General features: G+C 42.4%; 1 pseudogene; it reads right to left on the minus strand.

Annotated features, from left to right (window-relative positions):
• Window positions 1–5,932: 5,932 nt before the first annotated feature.
• Window positions 5,933–6,044, minus strand: LOC118659519 (annotated as a pseudogene).
• Window positions 6,045–8,138: the final 2,094 nt, after the last annotated feature.

Here is an 8,138-nt window from a genome sequence, read left to right on the forward strand (position 1 = left end):
ACTAAAACCATTCCCCCTAAAAACAGGAACGAGACAGGGATGCCCCCTCTCACCACTCCTGTTCAACATAGTACTGGAAGTACTAGCCATTGCGATCAGACAAGAAGAAGAAATAAAAGGCATCCAGATTGGAAAAGAAGAAGTAAAACTGGATGGAAAAACCAAGATGGCGGCATAGGTAAACACCGGAGTTAGCTGCCTCGAACAACCACTTCACAAATACAACTAAAAGACGGAACAGACATCGCGCAGAACCACAGGAAGACTGGCTGAGGGGAACTTCTTCAACTAGAAGGAAAGAGAACAGCATACGAGACTCAGAGGAGGCGTAGTGCGGAAAATACAAAGGTGCGGAGGTATGCGCGGAGTGGGCTGGTAGCTGAGGGCGTGGTTGTTGTTTTCAATCGGGAGGGAGGCTCAGATTCTGAGCTCCAGTTCTGGGCGAGTCTCTAGGGACCCAGACTAAAACGGGAGAAGCGGGACTGTCTGGCATCGGTCGGAACGCGAGGGCAGCTTTCTCTCCAAGGTTTGCAGCGGTTGCTGGGACTCTGAGAGGCAGAGCCTCTGGGGACGGGACTGAGAGCAGCCATAACTGCTCCCTCCACCCGCTCTGTTGATCCCATGCGACCCGCCCTGCCCAAGCCTTGCGCAGAGCCATTTGCCAGATAGCCTCAGGCAAAGGCTAGATTAGCACCTCCCTAGAGGACAGAAGTTTTTCCACTGCAGACACAGCTGATTCTCACAGCCAGTTGGCCTGGAGGTCAAATCCCCCCAGTATTAACTACAACAATCAAGGCTTAACTACAACAAGACTGCGCACAAAGACCACTAGGGGGTGCACCAAGAAAGCATAAAAAATGTGGAGACAAAGAAACAGGACAAAACTGTCAATGGAGGATATTGAGTTCAGAACCACACTTTTAAGGTCTCTCAAGAACTGTCTAGAAGCCACCGATAAAGTTATTGAGATCCTCAAGAAATCTAATGAGAGCCTCGATGTTGTGATAAAGAACCAACTCGAAATTAAGCATACACAGACTGAAATAACGAATATTATACAGGCTCCCAACAGCAGACCAGAGGAGCGCAAGAATCAAGGCAAAGATTTGAAATGCGAAGAAGCAAAAAACACCCAACCAGAAAAGCAAAATGAAAAAAGAATCCGGATAGTAACTGTCAATGTGTAAAACCTTTCACATCTTAATTATGTGGTTTCCAGTCTGAGTCTTAAAAAATGATTAAACAAATGTCTTTGTAAAAATGCAGTTGAAGGAGAACCAAGATGGCGGCATAGGTTAACGCCGGAGTTTGCTGCTTTGAACAACTACTTCAAAAGTGAAACCAAAAAACGGAAGGGACATCACCCAGAACCACAGGAATGCTGGCTGAGTGGAAGTCCTACAACTAGGAGGAAAGAGAAACGCATACGGACACTCAGAGGAGGCGCAGTGCTGAAGTCAAATTCTGAGGTTCGGAGTGTGCGGAGCGGGCTGGCGGCGGAGGGCGCGGTTGGCGTTTTCAATCGGGAGGGAGTCGCAGACTCTGAGCTCCAGATCCGGGCGAGTCTTTAGGGACCCAGACTCAAACGGGAGAAGCGGGACTGTCTGGCTTCGGTCAGAGCGAGTGCAGCTTTCTCTCTGAGCTTTGCAGCGGGTGCTGGGACTCAGAGAGGCAGAGCCCCTGGGGACAGGACTGAGAGCCGCCATAACTGCTCTCTCCGGCCCACCCTGTTGATCCTGTTCTACCCGCCCCGCCCAAGCCCTGCACACAGGCATTTGCCGGATAGCCTCAGGCAAAGGCTAGATTAGCACCTCCCTAGAGGACAGAAGTTCTCTCACTACTGACACAGCTGATTCTCATAGCCACTTGGCCTAGAGGTCAAACCCTCCCTGGAATTAGCTACAACAATCAAGATTTAACTATAAGACTGCAAACAAAGACCACTAGGAGGTGCACCAAGGAAGCATAACAAAATGTGGAGACAAAGAAACAGGACAAAATTGTCAATGGAAGATATAGAGTTCAGAACCACACTTTTAAGGTCTCTCAAGAACTGTCTAGAAGCCGCCGATAAATGTAGTGAGATCCTCAAGAAATCTAATGAGACCCTCGATCTTATATTGGGGAACCAACTAGAAATTAAGCATACACGGACTGAAATAACGAATATTATACAGACTCCCGACAGCAGACCAGAGGAGCGCAAGAATCAAGTCAATGATTTGAAATGCGAGGAAGCAAAAAACACCCAACCGGAAAAGCAAAATGAAAAAAGAATCCAAAAATGCGAGGATAGTGTAAGGAGCCTCTGGGACAGCTTCAAGCGTACCAACATCAGAATTATAGGGGTGCCAGAAGATGAGAGAGACCAAGATATTGAAAACCTATTTGAAGAAATAATGACAGAAAACTTCCCCCACCTGGTGAAAGAAATGGACTTACAGGTCCAAGAAGCGTGGAGAACCCCAAACAAAAGGAATCCAAAGAGGACCACACCAAGACACATCATCATTAAAATGCCAAGAGCAAAAGATAAAGAGAGAATCTTAAAAACAGCAAGAGAAAGAAACTCAGTTACCTACAAGGGAATACCCATACGACTGTCAGCTGATTTCTCAACAGAAACTTTGCAGGCCAGAAGGGAGTGGCAAGAAATATTCAAAGTGATGAATACCAAGAACCTACAACCAAGATTACTTTATCCAGCAAAGCTATCATTCAGAATTGAAGGTCAGATAAAGAGCTTCACAGATAAGGAAAAGCTAAAGGAGTTCATCACCACCAAACCAGGATTATATGAAATGCTGAAAGGTATCCTTTAAGAAGAGGAAGAGGAAGAAAAAGGTAAAGATACAAATTATGAACAACAAATATGCGTCTATCAACAAGTGAATCTAAGAATCAAGTGAATAAATAATCTGATGAACAGAATGAACTGTTGATTATAATAGAATCAGGGACATAGAAAGGGAATGGACTGACTATTCCTGGGGGGGAAAGGGGTGTGGGAGATGCGGGAAGAGACTGGACAAAAATCGTGCACCTATGGATGAGGACAGTGGGTGGGGAGTGAGGGCGGAGGGTGGGGCGGGAACTGGGAGGAGGGGAGTTATGGGGGGAAAAAAAGAGGAACAAATGTAATAATCTGAACAATAAAGATTTAATTTAATAAAAAAAAAAAAAAAAAAAAGAATCCGAAAACACGAAGATAGTGTAAGGAGCCTCTGGGACAGCTTCAAGCGTACCAACATCAGAATTATAGGGGTGCCAGAAGATGAGAGAGAGCAAGATATTGAAAACCTATTTGAAGAAATAATGACAGAAAACTTCCCCTACCTGGTGAAAGAAGTAGACTTACAAGTCCAGGAAGCGCAGAGAACCCCAAACAAAAGGAATCCAAAGAGGACCACACCAAGACACATCATAATTAAAATGCCAAGAGCAAAAGACAAAGAGAGAATCTTACAAGCAGCAAGAGAAAAAAACTCAGTTACCTACAAGGGAATACCCATACGACTGTCAGCTGATTTCTCAACAGAAACTTTGCAGGCCAGAAGGGAGTGGCAAGAAATGTTCAAAGTGATGAATGCCAAGAACCTACAACCATGATTACTTTATCCAGCAAAGCTATCATTCAGAATTGAAGGTCAGATAAAGAGCTTCACAGATAAGGAAAAGCTAAAGGAGTTCATCACCACCAAACCAGTATTATGTGAAATGCTGAAAGGTATCCTTTAAGAAGAGGAAGAAGAAGAAAAAGGTAAAGAAAAAGGAAGATAAACAATCCAATAAAAAAATGGGCAACGGACCTAGACAGACACTTTTCGAAAGAGGACATACAGAAGGCCGAAAGACATATGAAAACATGCTCAAAGTCACTAATTATACGAGAGATGCAAATCAAAACAACAATGCGTTATCATCTCACACCTGTCAGAATGGCTATCATCAACAAATCAACAAACAACAAATGTTGGAGAGGATGTGGAGAAAAAGGAACCCTTCTGCACTGCTGGTGGGAATGCAGACTGGTGCAGCCACTGTGGAGAACAGTATGGAGCTACCTCAAAAAACTAAAAATGGAACTCCCATTTGACCCAGTGATCCCACTTCTAGGAATATATCCCAAGAAACCAGAAACGCCAATCAGAAAGGATATATGCACCCCTATGTTCATAGCAGCACAATTCACCATAGCTAAGATTTGGAAACAGCCTAAGTGCCCATCAGCAGATGAATGGATTAGAAAACTGTGGTATATATACACAATGGAATACTATGCTGCGGTAAAAAAAAAAAAAAAAAAGGAACTCTTGCCTTTTGCAACAGCATGGATGGAACTGGAGAGCATTATGCTAAGTGAAATAAGCCAGTCAGAGAAAGATAAATACCACATGATCTCACTCATTTGTGGATTATAGAGAACAACATAGACTGATGAAAAGGGACAGACCCAAAGACTGAGAAACAGCAATCAGGCTATCAATCCCCAGAAGGAAAGTAGGGGAGGGCGGGGGTAAGGGGAAGAGATCAACCGAAGGACTTGTATATATGTATATAAGCCAAACCAATGGACGTGGACAACAGGGGGATGGGAGCATGAGTGTGCGGGGCGGGGGGTGGGGGGGGAGGTTGGGGTTAATGGGGGCGGATGAGGACACATTTGTAATACCTTAACTAATAAAAAAAACAAAAAACTAGAGAGGCTTCTGATCAAGATGGTAGCACAGGTAAACACGATAATCACCTCCTTCCACAACCACATCAAAATTAGAACTAAACTATAAAACAACCATCATTCAGAAATCTGGCTGAATGGAAGTTCCACAACTAGAGAATGAAAGAAGACACCACACTGAGACTGGTAATGAGATAGGCTAGTAAGCCAGGGGCATTGGAATAGGGAAACTAAGACAGATAGTTAAACACAAGCAGTTTATAGCCATCTATTAAATGGAAAAATCCTATCTTGCCTGAGAGTAAATGTGGAATCTTAGAGAGAAGGCGGGGGTAGGTGCGTGGTTGGGAAGAGATCAACAAAAGAACTTGTAGGCACATATGCATAACCCATGGGCACATACAATAGGGTGGTGAAGGAGTAGGGGACGGGTAGGCTAGAAGGGGTCAATTGGGGGGAAAGGGGGGCATATGTAATACTTTCAACAATAAAGATTTAATTTTCTTTTTTTAAAGAGTAAAAGGTTTACACTCCTCCCTAACCAGAAGGTAAATAGCTTAAGTCACCCAACTGTCTGTCTGGTGTGTCTCAGTGGATTAAGCTTCACCTCAGTCACCAAGAGGTCATGGGTTTGATTCCCAGTTTGATTCCCTGTCAGTGCACATGTGTGGGTTGTGGGCTTGATCCCAAGTACAGGGCATGCAGGAGGCAGCTGATCAATGTTTCCTCTCTCATCACTGTTTCTATCTCTCCTGCTCCCTTCCTTTCTCTCTAAAAAAATCAATAAAAATATCTAAAAATCAATAAAAATATATTTTAAAAAAACAACCCTCGCCCAGTTGGTGTTGCTCAGTGGTTGAGTGTTGATCAGGAACCAGGAGATCTCATTCGATTCCTGGTCAGGGCACATACTTGGTTGATCCCCAGTAGTGGGTGTGTAGGAGGCAGCCAATCAATGATTTTTTTCTCATTCATCATTGGTGTTTCTATCTCTCTCCCCCTCCCTTCCTCTCTGAAATCAATAAAAATATGTTTTAAAAAAAGAAAAAGAAACATCAATGATGGAAAGACAAACTAAAATCTTTTTTTTTTATGTTTTAAGCTTCCACTTTAATAAACTAGAAAAAAGAGAAAAACCCAAAGCAAGCACAAAAGAAGGAAGTAATATAGACAAAAATGAGAACAGATAAGTAATAGAGAAAATCCATGAAACCAAAAGCTAGGTTTGAGAAGATCTATGAAATCTTAACCTCCAAAAGACCATGGTCAGCTACCAAGAGTGCAATGCCTTAACAGTATGTATGTTGTCAGGCCCGAGGGCCATGCTTGTTAGAGAGTGCTAACTTTCTCTCCTTTAATACAACACTAAAATCTTAAAGATAAAATATAGATTGCCATATTTTGAGCAATGGCCAAGAATATAGGATAAAGCAAATGGTTTTTTTTTTTTTAAATATATTTTATTGATTTTTTACAGAGAGGAAGGGAGAGAGATAGTTAGAAACATCGATGAGAGAGAAACATCGATCAGCTGCCTCCTGCACATTTCCCACTGGGGAAGTGCCCGCAACCCAGGTACATGCCCTTGACCGGAATCGAACCTGGGACCTTTCAGTCCGCAGGCCGACGCTCTATCCACTGAGCCAAACCGGTTTCAGTAAAGCAAATGGTTTTTACAATGGTGTTTCTGTGTGACAGCTTCAAGAGGTCATTTTCGCTACAATAGCCTCCTCTCGTGGAAAAAAAAAGGTAGCATTGTATATAGCAGAAAAATTCCATACTGGAAGTCATCTCTGCCATTTGTGTTTTTTTTTTTTAAATATATTTTATTGATTTTTTACAGAGAGGAAGGGAGAGAGAAAGAGAGTTAGAAACATCGATGAGAGAGAAACATCGATCAGCTGCCTCCTGCACATCTCCTACTGGGGATATGCCCGCAACCCAGGTACATGCCCTTGACCGGAATCGAACCTGGGACCTTTCAGTCCGCAGGCCGACGCTCTATCCACTGAGCCAAACCGGTTTTGGCTTGTTTTTGTTTTTAAGGGAGGGAAAAATAGAGAAAGAAGGCTAATTTGAGTTATATTTTGGAGATAGACAAAAATACATGCAAATGAAAAATAATATAGTTAGCCATAGGATTATTTAATTTTGGACTAATTTGAGATCATTATTTCATGGGCCAGAACTGGAAAGTGTAGCATAGGGTGAATAGGAAAATGAGAGAACTGCTTTCTTATTTACTTCCTAGGTAACTAGAAAGGGGAGATGACTGCTTTCTGGCATAAGCGATACTGTACACATATTTGTCATCGTTAAATGCTGGTGATTTTGTGCATTTCTTTCACTCTAAGTGTTGTATACTAGTTAATCCAGATATATCACTTCATTTAGTTCCTTTCTCCAGTATTCAAAGAACTCAAAGAAGAAAGCAAGCAAGCATGCTTTCTTAGATTTTTCTTTACTTCTTTAGGAATTTAGATCTGAGGTGAAGCCCCCCTCTTCCTAGGCCTCTTGTCAGTCTTCTTATACTTAGCCAAGAAATAAGGAATATGTCTAACCTAGGCATACCTACCTCAGTTTCTGTTTGGGGGGGTTGAAGAGTAGAATCATGCTTGAAAAAGAGAACCCAGGGCAATAGCCTATCTGCCCTGGTTTAAGCGTTAGCTTGATTTGAAAGAATCACAGATACTTTTGAGAAGTACTTTCCCAGCTCAGAAATATTTTAATTTCTCTTATGCAGTTAACTATAAGAACTATTTAGATTAAGCTTTAATTTTTGATTCAGAGGTGGCTCTATTCTTTGCTATTTCTGTGACTTCAGGTGCTTCTCTTGGGTTATTTTTGTTAGTCCTTTCACTGATAACATTCCTTATCCTAATTTTGCAACTTTCATTTAAGATCCATAATTACTTTACAAAAATTAATTAAATTTCAGAAATTCCCAGGCTTACAGAGAAGTTTACTAACTAAAGGTGTAGGGTTCAGTGATTTCTGGCAGTTTCACATAGAGGCTGCAAATGAGATAGCTTTCTCCCACCTCACCAAAGCACATGATTAAAGAAAAAGATCTTTGTGGAGTAGTTGTGTATAGCTTCCCTATTAAATTAAGTAGACTCTTTAGTCCTTTGGAAAGGGGAGATGACTAAGTAAAATTATGTTGTCTATTCCTTTCCTGCTTCCCTGGCCAGAAAGTACTCTTCCTCATCCAAATAGAGAGTTGATGACACTGCTGTGATTGATGTCTTTTGTTCCTAGGCCAAATTGTTTTTTTATAGCCCACCCCCTGCCAGCACTTTCCGAAGTGCCACTGCCATCAGCTCCAGAGGGAGCCCCTTCCTTAGGCTTCCTGGTCAGCAGGCTGCATTGTGATGACAGGGAGGACGGAATGGGAGGAGAAAGCAGCTTGCAGACAAATGGGCAGCTAATCAGACCAACAACCTCATCACTAGAATCATAA

Source organism: Myotis myotis, unplaced genomic scaffold (genome assembly GCF_014108235.1).
Source record: "Myotis myotis isolate mMyoMyo1 unplaced genomic scaffold, mMyoMyo1.p scaffold_m19_p_6, whole genome shotgun sequence".
NCBI classification, from domain to species: Eukaryota; Metazoa; Chordata; class Mammalia; order Chiroptera; family Vespertilionidae; genus Myotis; species Myotis myotis.